Source organism: Elephas maximus, chromosome 11, assembly GCF_024166365.1.
Source record: "Elephas maximus indicus isolate mEleMax1 chromosome 11, mEleMax1 primary haplotype, whole genome shotgun sequence".
NCBI classification, from domain to species: Eukaryota; Metazoa; Chordata; class Mammalia; order Proboscidea; family Elephantidae; genus Elephas; species Elephas maximus.
In genome coordinates, this window is record NC_064829.1 from 113,994,948 (window position 1) to 114,008,544 (window position 13,597).

Below are 13,597 nucleotides of genomic sequence, written 5' to 3' on the forward strand. Positions count from 1 at the left end.
CCCTGAATTCAGACTTCTAGCCTCCTAGACTATGAGAGAATAAACTTGTGTTTGTTGAAGCGATCCACTCGTGGTATTTCTGTTACAGCAGCACTAGAGAACTAAGACAGCAGCCAAGCTCTTAACTACTGCACCACCAGAGCTCCATTGTCTAAAACCAAAAAACCCAATCCTGTTCCCATCAAGTCAATTCCAACTCATAGTGACCCTTTAGGACAGAGTTGAACTGCCCCGTAAGGTTTCCAAGGAGCACCTGGTCGATTCAAACTGCTGGCCTTTTTGTTAGCAGCTGTAGACTTTTTTTTTTTGTAGACTTAACCGCAGCACCACCAGGATTTCCTCATTGTCCAAAGCAAGACCTCAACCTTTTCTTACTCCAACTTCTGAAAATTCCTATGGTTGGATTGGACCCCGCTCAACCAATCGCTGTGGCCCAGAGATTGTCTTAAGCCTACCCTGTCCTATCACCAGGAGCTGGAGCTGGGGGCAGTCCCTTTACCCCTCTCAGCTGCCCCTTGCTGGGGAGAGAGTAGAAATGGGAGCCCACACCAGTGTCCTCAAACTCTCTAAACCAGTATTTCCTCTTGCAACAATCTTCAAAGAATGCAGATGCCCTGGACAACTTCCCTTCTGAGACCTGAGACTTTTGTCTGGAACCCACAGGGGTGGATGTGTTCTCCACTGGAGGGCCTCTGCCTACAAGAGTTCCATTGTTAGCTGTTGGAAAACACATGGCCACGCCCCTCCCAGTCCACTCCCTTCCAGGAAGGGAAGCAACTTTCAGAATTAGTCATGCTGTGAGCATCTCAGACAACAACCCCATTGAACCCAAAGGGCAGCCCTACAGGGTGAGTGCCATTCTTATCCCTAAGGTACAGAAACGGGAAACTGAGGCCTGGTGAGGGAGGCTTGCTTGCCTGAGGTCACACAGTGAGAGAGTGGTGGGTTAGGATTTAACCCAGGCTGCCTGGCTCTGAGTCCTTTCCCTCTCCACCTGTGGGCCTACTGTGTGCCCCCCAAATTGTGACCGATTAAGGAGCGAAGCATGCCTGATTCTTCTATTATGGGGCCTGGAATACGGTACGGTAACCCCCGAGAATAGCTTTCATTTGCACTCTCAAATATTTTCTGAGCACCTACCATGTGGCAGACCCTGCCAGTGGTTGCCCTTGAGTTGATTCCACTCATAGCAGCCCTATAGGACAGAGTAGAACTGCCCTATAGGGTTTCCAAGGAGTGGCTGGTGGATTCGAACCGCCAACATCTTGATTAGCAGCCAAGCTCTTAACCACTGCACCACCAGGGCCCCAGACCCTGTGCTAAACCAAATCAAGCCAAATCTGCTGCTACTGGGTCAATTCCGACTCATAGAGACAGTATAGGACAAAGTAGAACTGCCCCATCGGGTTTCCAAGGAGCGCCTGGTGGATTCGAACTGCTGACCTTTTGGTGATCAGTGGTGGATCTTAACCACTACACCATGTGCTAGGTGCTAGGAAAATAGCAGGAATAGAACAGCCAGGGTCCCTCTCTCATGGAGCCAATCTTCCAGAAGAAAGAGAGACAATAAGCATAGTCAGTGAGTGTACAAACACCCAGTATGTCAGGAAGTGATCGGTGCTACAGACAAAAAAAAAAACAAAAAGAGAGATAATGGGGAAAGGGGTTTCAGGAGGAAGGCTCAGTTTTAAATGGAGTGGCCAAAGCCAGCCTCACTGAGGAGGTGATGTTTAAGAACAGACCTGAAGAGAGAAGGTGAGAGGGAAATCCATGTGCCCATCTGGCGGAAATGTGAATCCAGAAAGTGCAAATGTATACGGGGTGGTATGGTGCCTGGGACAGTGGAGGGGCTGCTGGGAAGCAAGTACTTGGCTGGAGCTGACTGCGGGAGGGAGGGAGGGGCTGAAGGGAGATGATGAGGTCAGAGAGGTGACAAGGGACAGATGGAGGAAGAGGGGCTTTGTCAGCCATGGTGAGGGCTTTGGCTTTCACCTGGATTGAGGTGTGGTGAGGGGAGGGCTCAGCCAGGAGGGGCCTGATGTGATTCTGGCTGTGTGTGGGGAATAACCCATGGGGGCAGGGCCTAGAGGAGGGAGACGAGAAGACAGCTGCTGCGATGGGCCAGGAGGCTGGACCCAGGTTGAGACAGTGGAACAGGGAGTGGGCAGAGTCTAGAAAAATTCTCTGGCCATCTAACCGTGCTGTCTTTTCTTGGGACCCTCAAAGTTATGTGGGGTTCTGCTGTCCTTTTGTCACCGTCCACCTGACAACATAGGTTGAAATTCCAAGTCTGCCTGACCCTTAATTAACTGTGACTTGTGGCTAAGTGAGTTAGTTCTTCTGTGCCAGTTTCCTCAACTCGGAGTATGATGCCTGCCTAATCCGTTGCCATCAAGTTGATTCCGACTCAAAGCGACCCTATAGGACAGGGTTGAACTGCCCCTTAGGGTTTCCAAGGAGCGGCTGGTGGATTCCAACTGCTGACCTCTGTTGGCTGGCAGCCGAGCTTTTAACCACTGCGCCAACAGGGCTCCAATGCCTGCCTAGCAGACAGTAAATTCTACAGCCGCATATAACAATTTTGTTGGTTGAAGATAGAGAGAAACAGTCAGCAACAGTCGGTAGATGACTCAGGGAAGCGCGGGGAGGGGGGTTGGAGTTGGCTCTCGCCCAGGTGCAGCTCAGTCTTCTTGGACGATGAGGTGCAAGGGGAAGGAGGGATGTGATGGCAGGAGCCCCAACCTCTTATAACTGCAGACTCATCTCCCTGCCTCTGCGGCCAGGCAGGAGGCTGCCAGCACTAGCGCTAGCCGGCCTCAGAGCTTCGCGCCCCACCTTGCCAGGGCCAGACAGTGAGGAGGGATGAAGTCACCCGTAGCCAGGAAGGCGCTGAGCTGGGCACCGAGGGGAGTCAGGGACTGTGAACTGACCCAGGAGGAAGGAAAAGGGAGACATTGTAGAGGGTACAAAAGAACACAGGTTTTTATCTAAAAGAAAAATAAGATAGATATATAATATTCAATATATAATATGTATGATTTTTCTTATGATATATATACTCCAGAGAAAGATGTGGCTGTCTGCTTCCATGAAGATTTACAGCCTTGGAAACCCTATGGGACAGCTCTACTCTGTCCTACAGGGTCAATATGAGTTGGAATCGACTACAATGGCAATGGGTGTACAATATGTATAAATATATATATTTTTCTAAGTGTGATTAAGCTCTATACATTTAACTTCTAGATTACCCAATTCTAAATTTACTTTTCTCCCTGTTTTTTCCTGTTGTTTTTCATTGTGTGAGTTATTATTTCGTGTTAACTTTAAGATTTTTAACTGCTTTTCCTTCCCCAACTTTCATTTTGAGAAAAAAAAATTTTTTTATTGTGCTTTAGATGAAGGTTTACAAAGCAATTTAGTTTCTCATTAAACAGTTAATATACGTATTGTTTTGTGACATTGGTTGCCAACCCGTGACGTGTCAGCGCTCTCCCTTCTTGACCTTGGGTTCACCGCTCCCATTCGTTTACCTTTTCTGCCCCTCCTGCCTTCTTGTCCTTGCCCCTGGGCTGGTGGGCCCATTTAGTTGCATATACGTGGTTGAGCTACGTGAATTATTGTTTGTTTTATGGGCCTGTCTAACCTTTGGCTGAAGGGTGAACCTCAGGAGTACCTCAGTACTGAGTTGAAAGGGTGTCCGGGGGCCATACTCTCAGAGTTTCTCCAATCTCTGTCAGACCAGTGAGTCTGGTCTTTTTTTGTGAGTCTGAATTTTGTTCCACATTTTTCTCCAGCTCTGATCGGGACCCTCTATTGTGATCCCTGTCAGAGCAGTCAGTGGTGGTAGCCGGGCACCATCTGGTTGTACTGGATTCAGTCTGGTGGAGGCTGTGGTAGTTGTGGTCCATTAGTCCTTTGGACTAAACTTTCCCTTGTGTCTTTAGTTTTCTTCGTTCTCCCTTGCTCCCGAAGGGGTGAGACCAGTGGAGTGTCTTAGATGGCTGCTCAACTAGCTTTTAAGACCCAAGACTAGTCTGAAAAATTTTTAACTACAGAAATGTTACATGAACAGTATGATGAACCCAAATATCCTTCACATATATTCACTTTTTCTTAATATTTTTCCTCCTTTGCTCTATCTATCTGTATCTTAAGGAGCCCTGGTGGTACAGTGGTTAGAGCTCTAGGCTGCTAACCAAAGGGTTGGCAATTTGAACCCACCAGTAGCTCTGCAGGAGAAGGATGTGGTAGTCTGCTTCTGTAAAGATTTACAGCCTTGAAAACCCTATGGAACTGACTTAAGAGCTGTGGGTTTAGTATCTATTTCTGTTATCTCTACCTACATCTTTATCTTTACATATATATACATATATACATATTTTTTTTCTAAGTTTCTTGCGGTTCAGAAATATTTTCCTGCCCCTATCTGGCCAGGCATTTTCAGAAGACTCTCTTTTCTCCATTGTCAATTGCCTGACAGAGCCTTTTCGGGAGAGGAATCATGAACCACGATCTAGCTTTTCCTTATTCATGTCATTTCAGCTCACCTGGGCAAGCACCCCCTCTTTTCCTGGACTCAGGGTAACAGCCCAGGAGATCTTCCCAGCACAAACCACACCCCATTGCATTCCCTAGCTATCCATGAGAATTCAGAGATGTAGGTAGATTGAGCCAGACGGCAGATACATGGACATGGACCAAGACACCTGACCCTGGTGGCCACGCTCCATCCCCGGCCCATCAGTTCTACCAGGTGCCTTCATGGTGACCCATTCTCAGGGATGGGGCATTGCTGGGAATAAGACAGAGCTGGCTCCTGCCTCATATTAGGGGGCACCCAGTGTGAGCTAGGAGGCAGGTAATTATAAAATAATTTGGGATTGTGATGGGATCTCTGCTGGAAATCCTCTGCCGTGATAGGTGACTTAGCTGGCTGTCAGGGAAGGGCTCTCCAGGGAGGTGATGTTTGAGCTGAAACCTGGGGAGCAAGAAGGAATCAGTCATGTGAAAAGCTGGGAAGAGAGCTCTGGGCTGAGGGACCAGCTGGTGCTTTGAAGTGGGGGTCTATCATGGATGTCTGAGGAAGAGTGAGGGGCCAGTGCAGCAGTGGAGTGAGCGAATGAGGGGAGCGTGGGAGGAGGTGCGGCCAGAAGGATCAGTGGTGCCAGCGTTTCATCATCAGAAGGAGGTTGCACGGAGAGATTCCTTTTCCTGCCCTCTTGCTGTTCTCATTTCTGAGGAAGATGCCCAAGTCCCCATGCAGAGATGGAGGCAGGCCCAGGCTCGCCAACTGTCTTTTTCTCCCCACGCCTCTTGGCACAGGCTCTTGCTCCCTGTTATGGGTTGAATTGTGTCTCCCAAAAATGTGTATCAACTTGGCTAGGCCACGATTCCCAGTATTGCGGGGTTGTCCGCCATTTTGTGATCTGATGTGATTTTCCTATGGGTTGTAAATCCTAGCCTCTGTGAAGTTAATAAGGCAGGATTAGAGGCAGTTATGTTAATGAGGCAGGACACAATCTACAGGATTAGGTTGTATCTTGAGTCAATCTCCTTTGAGATATAAAAGAAAGAAGTGAGCAGAGAGGACCAAAACCCAGTGCCGTCGAAGAGGGACCTTATTACCACCAAACAAGAAAAGCCAGGAGTGGAGTGAGTCTTTTGGACCCGGGACCCCTGTGCTAAGAAGCCCCTAGATCAGGGGAAGATTGACCTTCCCCCAGAGCCGACAAAGAGAGAAAGCCTTACCCTTCAGCTGATGCCCTGAATTTGGACTTATAGCCTAACTGTGAGAGAATAAATTTCTGTTTGTTAAAACCATCCACTTGTGGTATTTGTTATAGCAGCACTAGATAACTAAGACACTCCTCATGGTGCAAGGAGCCAGCTGTCTGTCCAGGATCTACACTGCAAATGATGGTCACATAGATGGAAGGTAGGTCTGAGATGGGGGATGACAAGAGCAGACCTGGGGTCACAGCGACTTGTGAGTCTCCCTCTCCCTCATCCTCCAATAATGCCTCAAATCAAGGGAAGATGGGGCCTGGGTCACCCTCGGGAGACAGACCTGCCGCTCCAAGTGCTGCCAAATGGGAACGTGGGCCCGTTAGACCAGACCTACCAAGAGAAATCCAGCTTGTTAGGCTGAAACATCCTGATGTTTAAATGTCGGCAACTTTTCGTTTTTGTAACAGGTTGTGAACCAAAGGAAACGTGTGCAGTGGTTGGATCCAACCCTGGAGCAACCAGATTGAATTCCTTGCCTTAGGGGATGAGGCTACAGGGTCCCCCTTCTTGAGCTGTTATTTCCCCATCCCAAATCTCAGATATGTGGCCTGCCCCCTCCTGCTTCTCTGTAATTCTTGCTTATACCTGAGACCACTAGCCATAGCCCAAGGCTTCCCCAGTGATGAGAAAGTTGGTCCAGGCCTGTCAGCAAACCTGGTCCTCCATGCCCACCTGCCTCTACTAGCAGTTCTGCCCTCACTACCTGTCATGGATTGAATTGTGTCCCCCTAAAATATGTATCAACTTGGTTAGACCATGGTTCCCAGTATTGTGTGGTTGTCCTCCATTTTGTGATTGTGATTTTATGTTATAGAGTATTAGGGTGGGATTGTAACACCCTGACTCATGTCACCTCCCTGATTCAAAGTAAAGGGAGCTTCCCTGGGGTTTGGCCTGCACCATCTTTTATCTTATAAGAGATAAAAGGAAAGGGAAGTGAGCAGAGAGTAGAGGACCTCACACCACCAAGAAAGTAGCACCGGGAGCAGAGCACATCCTTTGGACCCGGGGTTCCTGCACAGAGAAGTTCCTAGTCCAGGGGAAGACTGATGACAAGGACCTTCCTCCAGAGCCAACAGAGAGAGAGAGGTTTTCCCTGGAGCTGATGCCCTGAATTTGGTCTTCTAGCCTCCTAGACTGTGAGAAAATAAATTTCTCCTTGTTAAAGCCATCCACTTGTGGTATTTCTGTTATAGAGCACTAGATAACTGGGACACCACCCAACCTCAGCTCCTTCAAGCCTGCACTGAAGCAGGGGCTGGAAGGCATAAGGATGCCTTACTTTCATGATTTAACAAATAACTCATGAGCACCCACTAGGTGTGCGGTGCAATGGATCAGTTTTGTGTGACCTTCTTGCCATGGTCTTGTTAACTCCTGCCCAAGTGACTGGGTGGGAGTATATCAGTAAGGTAATTGTGGCCCACCAAGGGGTCAGATAGCTTGCTAATAATGCAAAAAAAGGTCATAGCATCTGTGTTGGGGGGGGGACTATGCAAATGAGATCTATGGAACCCTAACGAGGGGATTGGTCAGTTTTGCCATCCTGCTAGGCTTAAAATGAGCCGTCCCAGAGGCGGAAGGAGAAGATTTCCCCATCACCAAGAAAGAAGAGCCAGAAGTGGAGCGTGTCTTGGGATTCCCACACTGAGAAGCTCCTGGAACCAGGAGACTGAGAGAAAGGGGTAACACCAAAGATGATGAGAAGTGGTGGCAGAGAAATGGTGGCAGGAGAGACTGTCAGGAGGCGGCGCAGTGGGTTTGCTGGCCCACAGAGTGAGAAAGCTGAGCTCCTTTGGGCAGGAGATTTGCTGGAGGAGTAGGGTACCTTGGGGACCTGGTGAAGCCAGGTTTGCCAACCCACAGGGTTAGGGCTGAATGCCTTCTGGCCGAGGCTTACTGGTGGCGTGGGGTGCCTCTGGGCACTTATCGTCAGAGTCAAAAGAGCTTTGTAAAACTTGCCCGAGCAGAGGCCAAGAGACCAGAGAAAGGCGTGCCTGCGGACGCGGCTAAGAAGAGGCTGTCGTGATAGAAGAACTGTCTCCTGGATGTTCCTGAGCCTGAATTGTAAGTGTTACTTCCCTAATAAACTCCATAATCATGAGTATTGTCTGTGAGTTCTGTGTGGCCATTGCAATGAATTACAGAGCTCAGCCCAGAAGTTAGAAAGCACCTTGGAAGGGACGGGTGGCGTCAGAATTGGTAAAGATGGCAGAGAGAGGAGGCTTGTCCTACCTCTGCCTCGTAGGAATCAGCCTTGGGCTGTTGACCTTGATTCTCCTTCACCCTTGTGAAGTCAGAGGAAGTCAGATGCTGCCCCACGCCATTTTTACAATGTGCCAGGCAGCTTTATAATTCAGATAAAAATCCTTGGGAGGAGCTGGCATGCTGGCAGGGAAATCAGATCATCAAAAACGAAATAAGTTTCTTATAATATGCTTTGAAGATAAAGAAGTCAGGGTAAAGTGTTAGAAAGGGCAGAGGGCAGATGCAATTTTAAGTAGGGCGGGCATGTTAGAAGGTGGAATTTGAGGCAGACCTTGACAGAGGTAAGGGAATAAATTGTGCAGGTGTGGGGGAAAAGAATTCCAGACTGAGGAAACAGCAGGTACAAAGGCCCTGAGGCAGAAACATACCTGGAGTGTTCCAAGAAGAGCACAGAGGCTGACTGAGGTGGCTGGAAGCAAGGTGAATGACAACAGGGATTAAAAAAAAAAAAAAAGCAAGATGAAACCCGTTGCCTTCTAGTTGATTTCGACTCATAGCGACCCTATAGGACAGAGAAGAACTCCCCCATAGGGTTTCCAAGAAGAAGCTGGTGAATTTGAACAGCTGACCTTTTAGTTAGCAACCAAGCTCTTAACCACTGTGCCACTAAGGCTCCTCAACAGGGATTGGGGAGACCTAATCTCCCCACAGTTTACCAAGTCCTTAAGACAGGAATCTCAAACTGGTGGCCCCAGGGCCTAATCCAACCATTGGACACATTTTGTTTAGCCCACAGATTGTTAAGAAAATTAGAAGTCAGTCACCAACATTTAAAAATCAGGAGATGGTGTTATAAAAACCCACCTTCCCAGCTTCTCTTGGTAGGTGATGAGATGACAGGAACAGAGCGGACAGACCTCCGGGGGCCTGCAGACCCTCCGGCCGGCTGCCCTGTGTCTGCAGGCACTTGCTCACAGACCTCACTGGCTCCTGGGAACCAGGCAGACAGCAACACACCCACAGCCACACTGCCCCAAGGTGGCAGGACAGGGCCCAGGGATGGACCACCTGGCAGCTCTCATTCTTCTCCCTCAGGTGCAGAATCCTGAGGCCACAGGGAGCAGCTCAGCAGAGCCCCGGGGGCCACAGTTGCCTGCCCAGGAGGCTCTCCGTCCGCGCCTTGCCCAAGAAGTGGGAGCTAGAAGCATCTCTGCAGCCACACCTCCCCAGGCCATCAGCCCGGCCTTCCAGCCAGGACGCAGGAAGCAGAGCCCCAGCCCCACCAGGGTATCTCCCTTGTGGTGGGGGCAGGGCCCAGGCTGGCCCGTGTAGGGCCTATACATTTGCTAGGGCAACACTCACAACAAAAGCACAGCCTTGAAAAAAATGACTGACCTCTGAATGTCAAAAGCAAATGGCAAAACCCAAATTAATAGAAGTTTGAATCAATGACTATGAAACATCCTATGGCCTTAACTTTTTGCTTTAGTTCGGCGTTCCTGAAAACTGTGATTCTGGAGAACAGCCAGAGTGCTCCTTAGGAGAGAGGACGGTGAGGCTTTATCTCACATCCTGTGGACATGTTATCAGGAGGGACCAGTCCCTGGAGAAGGACATCATACTTAGTAAAGTACGGGGTTAGCAAAAAAGAGGAAGACCCTCAACGAGGTGGACAGACACAGAGGCTGCAACGACGGGCTCCAACATTGTGCGGATGGTACAGGACCGGGCAACGTTTCATTCTGTTGTACGTAAGGCTGCTGTGAGTCAGAAGTGACTTGATGGCACCTTCTCATTTTGCAAGAATTCCCAGGATGTTGAAAAATCATAGCCAATCACAACTTCAATAGTTTCTTCAGAGCCAAATGATTTCAGAAGTAAAATGGGAAAAATATTTCAAGGGATTTTATTATATATGTAATACAATAAATATATATGTTTACACATAAAACAAACAAAAAAACCCATTGCTGTTGAGTTAATTCCAACTCATAGCAACCCTACAGAACAGAGTAGAACTGCCCCATAGGGTTTCTGAGAGCAGCTGATGGATTCGAACTGCAAACCTTGTATTTATGTATAACACATATTATTTATATAAACAGCGAAACCTGTGAGAGCTGAAATTCCATGGGACTGCCTTCTTTTTCCGGGTCTCGAAAGTTTTCTGCCTTTAACTGATGCAGTCTTACCACTTTTCTATTGCTCTCTACTAGTGGAAAATATTTGCGTTTTCCTTCTCTGACAGGTTTCCACCTTCTGCAGGTTCTGGCTTGGTCCGGTTTTACTGTATATAAATAGGGCGGTGATCGTATCCTCACCTTCCATGCGATAGATCCAGGTTTGATTCCTAGCTAGGGCACCTTAAGCACAGCTGCCACTCATCTGCCAGTGGAGGTTTGAACGTTGCTGTGATGTGAACAGGTTTCAGCCATGTACGTGGTACCTATTACTAACAATAAGATGTACAAAAAAAAAAAAAAGACGGTCGTAAGTGTGGCTCGTCATAACTCAAACATGTCATGAGTCTCAGACTACATGGATATATCAATATATAAAATTGAGTGTGTTTTAAATATAAGTCTGAAGCAAAATTGGCCTGGAAACCTCACCTCAAAAGAGAGCCAATTCTCAACAAAATATAAGTGGCTGCCCCATGCCCTTTCCTGCAGACTTTCCCGGGCTCTCAGCATGCATGCATCTGCCCTTCCACATGGGGTCTCAGGGTTCTGCCCCTCCCAGCCATAAACCCACACCCCAGCCTAACCTACACTGGGAGGCGCCACGTTCCATTCCAGCCTCAGGAGGAAATCGCGGTTGGCCTGGGTTGGGTGTAAGTCTCATAAACATCTGTATATCAGAATGTAAGACCAGGGTGATTAAAGATCCAGGAAACGAGGGTGGCAGAGTCTCTAACTGCTGGTGCCTCTCACTGAAACCAGCCCTTAGATGCGTTCTGTTTGACTTGCATAGTTTTTTTTTTTTTTTTTCAATTGAGTCAACTTTTAGCACTGGGAATTCTGCATGAAGATTCATCTACATCTACTGAACATAGAATGGCAATCGGCGAGAACTGTGTAGAAGCTACCCCTTAATTTTTTTAAACTTTTTTTTTCAAGGTAGTTCTCAAGATACAAAATTCAGAAGGTACAAGAGGGTACCTCATAAGTGAGTCTCCATTCCACCCCATCCTCCAGTCCCCCGGAGCTCCCCTCCCAGAAGTAACTAAGGGTGCCAGTCTCCAAAGACACTTTATTCTTATACAAGCATATAAAAGTACAGTGTGTGTGTGTGTATTTACCCTCACAAATAGTAGCATAATCCACAGTTTCCCGACACCTTACTTTTCTCCCTTAGCAAGATTTCTGGGAGATATTTCTTTGTCTATCTACGTGAGCTTGTTCCCTTCTTTTGTTGACTGATCCTTTAGATAAGACAAGAGGTCTCCAGTTTGCCCAGTCACCACCCTGGTGAAATGAGTTCCTTCTTGTGGTCTTTTGCCTTGGTTCTATGAAATAGGAGGAAAAGAAATCAGCTTGGGAGATTTTTTCCCCTGGGATCTGAGGCATTGTTACAGTTGCCCTTGTCCTTTGGAGAAGGTTGTTACCTTTGCCCAGGGAAGAAGCTAGTCCCTGCCCACAGAAAACGTCAGTTATTATGCAAATAGATGGAGCCACTTGCCAGGGGATTGGCCAGTTTAGTCCAGTGAGGGGATTGGTCAGTTATTATGCAAATAGAGTGCATAAAATTCGACCAATAGGATTGAGCCGCTTGCCTATATAACCAACCATTACACAGAGGTTGAGGAGGGATCGCACTGCCATCAAGAAGAAGAGCCTGGAGCGGAGTGTGTTCATTGGATCTGGAGTCCCTGTGCTGAGAACCTCCTAGACCCAGGAGACAGAAAGAGCTGCAACACTGGAGTGGTGGCAGCAGAACCAGGAGACCAGTGCAAGATGGTGTGGTGGGCTTCCTGGCCCACCGAGCAAGGGGCTACAGTGGGCTTGGGAACGCTTGGAGCAAGAAGGCTGAGTGCCTTTGAGCTAGAAGTTTGCTGGCAGAGTGGGGTACCTCAGAACTTAATGGTAGAGCTAAGAACAGCTGTAACATTTGCCTAAGCAAGTAGGACTGAGAGGAGTCCTGTCCTGAGGGTGTGTGTACAGCTGAGAAAGAGAGAGCCGTCTTACACTAAGGAAGGGAGGGACGTGCTCTTCATTTTGGGGGAGACTTCCAGGCCTTGTCTGTATGCTTTCTGATGCCAGTCCTGTTCCAAGTTAATCTTGATCTCATGTTACTTCCCTAATAAACCATACAGCTGTGAGTGTGGTCTGTGAGCTCTGTGTGGCCATTGCAATGAATTTTCAAACCTAGCAGAGAAGTACAGAGTGCCAAGGGAGGGACAGCTGGTGTCAGAATTGGCAAACAGTTTGCAGAGTGGAGGTCAGACATACCTTTGGGCTGATTTTGACTCTCATTTTCCCTGAAGCTGGACGAGGGACAAGACTGTTACTGCCACATTACACCACCATGCCATATAGTCTCACACCTGACTGCTTCACTCATTCACAATTCCTGCCTGAGTTCTTTGGCATCTGAGTTTGCAGACTCTGGCACATATAAAGGGAGGTTGGAGCAGCCCCCCTTTACAGCCTTGGTACCTGCCTTCTCGTTCTTTGACTCCTGCAGTTCTGCGACATCCCAGCAGAGGGAGACACCACCCCACTCCCAAGACCACCAAAAGGGTCTTCTCGGGGCCATTGAATATTGAAGTGTCTAGGCAATTTTTTTTTTAGGCAATAGATGTTATCTACCCAGACACAAAGTCCCCCTTAAGTGGATCAGGATCCTCCCCTCAGGCCTCCTCTTCCTCTGATTCCATGTCCCCTGGAGCTTCCCCCTTTGATTGTACCCCATACTGAGTGCCCCCTCCACTCCCTGTGGGGACTGGCCCCTCTTCTTTGGGGCTGGGGGAATGCCTTGTTCTGGTCTAGGACCTGGGAGTGAGAAATTGCCTGAGGGACTTACATTCAGAAAGCACATGGCTGGGTAAACATTCCCTTCACCCTGTCCTTCCCTGCTGAGAAATTGTGGGTCCTTTCTCCCCTGCCCCCAGCAGACCAGTCCCCTAATAGGGTCTTGATCCAGGGAACCCCTTTCTCTGTTCTGCACCCCACATTCTCGATAGGACCCCCTCCCTGGCCTGGCTCCTGCGGCCTTCCTCCCCACCCCCACAATGGCATTGGGCGTTGGGGGTCGCCTGAAGTGCAACTGGTGGCCAGCTCAGAGCCACCCCTTCCCTGGCCCTGCCCCTCCTCATGACCCCAATCCTCCGCCAGCCACTCAAAGGCTCCTTGTTCTCTGTCCAGCCCCCAGACAAAAGTTCCTCTGTCTAAGAAGGCGGAATTGGGGGAAGGGGTACCCCAAAGGGGGCCACGTGGGGGCCTGCAGAGACCCCAGCCGGAAGGCATGCCATCAGTAGCGGGGGCAGGGAGGAGGGCAAGGAGGAAGAAGTCTTGCCCAATGCAGGAGGCCTCATCTGGAGTGGGAGGCAGCTCCCACCCCACTGCCTACTCCGTGGATCCAGGCATCCTGGTATCAT